General features: G+C 41.8%; 1 pseudogene across 1 annotated transcript in view; it reads right to left on the bottom strand.

Annotated features, from left to right (window-relative positions):
• LOC116545695 overlaps nucleotides 1–1,393 on the bottom strand; it is a 20,293-nt pseudogene extending 18,900 nt beyond the window's left edge. The window contains exon 1 of the transcript XR_004266414.1: nucleotides 1,294–1,393. The product of XR_004266414.1 is annotated as a 40S ribosomal protein S21 pseudogene (transcript). The remainder of the gene's footprint in view (nucleotides 1–1,293) is intronic.
• Nucleotides 1,394–2,314: the final 921 nt, after the last annotated feature.

The following is a 2,314-nucleotide window of genomic DNA, read 5'->3' as shown; positions in this document are numbered from 1 at the left end:
AGTAGCTGGGATTACAGGCGCCCACCACCATGCCTGGCTAATTTTTTGTGTTTTTGGTAGAGACGGGGTTTTACCATGTTGGCCAGGCTGGCCTTGAATTCCTGACCTCAGGTCATCCACCTGCCTCGGCTTCCCAAAGTGCTGGGATTACAGGCATGAGCTGCTGCTCCTGGCCTCCTCTTCCTTTTTTAATAGACAGGGTCTTGCTCTGTTGCTGAGGCTGGAGTGCAGTTCTTTCATCATAGTTTATTGCAGCCTGGAACTCCTGGGCTATTCCAAATGAATAATACAGTCTGTAAGCTTCAAGAGAAGTTAAAACCATCTAGGTAGGTCTCCAATCGCAAGTTGTAAAGGTACTAAAACAACAGAGAAGGTACAGGGTGAAGTTGTAATCAAATGATGATGATACATTTCCAAGAATAATTTCAGAGTTAGATTTATCCATAAACCCATTTTGAACTTGTGTCTGCAACAAGAGGGAAAAGAATGGTAGTTCTGACACCAGACTCTGTAAGAAGAGGAAGAAGGAAGTCTTCCCACAGAGTGATACAGAAATCTAGTGCAGAAAGGTCCTAATTACTTCTTCTTGTATTCCCAGGAGGCAAATCTTGAGGATTATCAGGGGAAAAAGCATTTCAGGCAAATGAAATTCCAATTTTAACAGCCCTGAGGTGGGATTCTTAATCTTAGTTTATAGATAAAGAAAAGACTTGGTAAGATTAGCTATTGGAGTTCTTCTGGACTAAAATTCACTCTATAGTACTGTGTCCCTGGGAGACATGAGGTTTGAAGATCTAGCACTAGCTGATGAGAAACATACTGAGCATTTTTTCAGTATTGCTGTCCCCTGTGCAAATTAGTGAAGCTTTTATTTGAGAAAGCACGTGAACTGAGATTCTGGGGTTTGATGGTGAAATGGCAGGGTTGGTCAGCTGCTTTCACAGCTGATGTCCAAGGCTCAGTTAGTACACTTATATGAGAAGAGACCATCTCACACAGAACGTGCTCATTTCTCTACTCTGGGTTCTCATATTTTCCCTGACTAGGTTATATTACTGGAAATGAATTGACTAGACATTAGTTTCTCATGGAAATGAGTAACTGAATTAAATATTAGTTATGTGCTGCAGATATTTCTCATGGGAAATGCTGGAGAGAATCTTTTGGAAAAAAAACGTATTTTTTGTCAAGATTACAGTTATGGAGAACTTTAAGTGTAATAAATGATGATTTTTATAGGTAAATTCACCAGAACTCTTTCCATAAATTTCACAGTTTACAATTTCCATACACTTTCAATAATTTTATAAAAAAGAAAAATTTCTCCAGATGGCTTCCTGTTTTTCCCATTGGCGTTCATTTCTGTCTTAGGCACCAGGAAGCTGAATACCATGATAGGCACTTATTAGCAAAGCATATCTATGTGAAAACTGTCAGAATCAAAATGGAGTCACTATTGTTAAAACACACAAACACACAAAACAAACAAACAAAAAAAGCCGTTGATAAACAGAGCTAGAAAAGGCCATGCTTGATAACAGAAACTATCACAAAAGACTGTAAAACCCACAACCTTGCACAAAGGCCATCACAATCTTACACAAAAAATACTTCTACAAGGACACCTGCCCCACAACTGCCTGTCCAACCTCGGACTGGCTTCCTCTTTGTTTTCCATCTTTGTAGCAAATGATAATAACTTCAACACAGTTATATAATCCTTCTCATTTTTTTCCTTTAAAAACCTTTGTCACCGGGCACTGTGGCTCACGCCTGTAATCCCAGCACTTTGGGAGGCCAAAGCAGGCAGATCACAAGGTCAGGAGTTTGAGACCAGCCTGGCCGAGATGGTGAAACGCCATTTCTACTAAAAATACAAAAATTAGACTGATGTGGTGGCGCATGCCTGTAGTCCTAGCTACTTGGGAGGTTGAGGCAGGAGGACCGCTTGGACCCAGGAGGTGAAGGTTGTAGTGAGCCAAGATTGTGCCATTGAACTCCAGCCTCCGAGACAGAGCAAGACTCCAACTCAAAACAAAATCAAAAATAAAAACAAAAACAAAAAAAATAACAACAGCAACAAAAAAAACCTTTGTCAGGCGGGGCGCAGTGGCTCACGCCTGTAATCCCAGCACTCTGGGAGGCAGAGGCTGGTGGATCACCTGAGGTCAGGAGTTTGAGGCCAGCCTGACCAACATGGAGAAACCCCATCTCTAAAAAAATAGTAAAATAGGCCGGGCGCGGTGGCTCAAGCCTGTAATCCCAGCACTTTGGGAGGCCGAGGTGGGTGGATCACAAGGTCAAGAGATCGAGA

Source organism: Sapajus apella, unplaced genomic scaffold (assembly GCF_009761245.1).
Source record: "Sapajus apella isolate SASKATOON/1434 unplaced genomic scaffold, GSC_monkey_1.0 scaffold339, whole genome shotgun sequence".
NCBI classification, from domain to species: Eukaryota; Metazoa; Chordata; class Mammalia; order Primates; family Cebidae; genus Sapajus; species Sapajus apella.
This window is presented reverse-complemented; position numbering and strand designations above follow the sequence as displayed.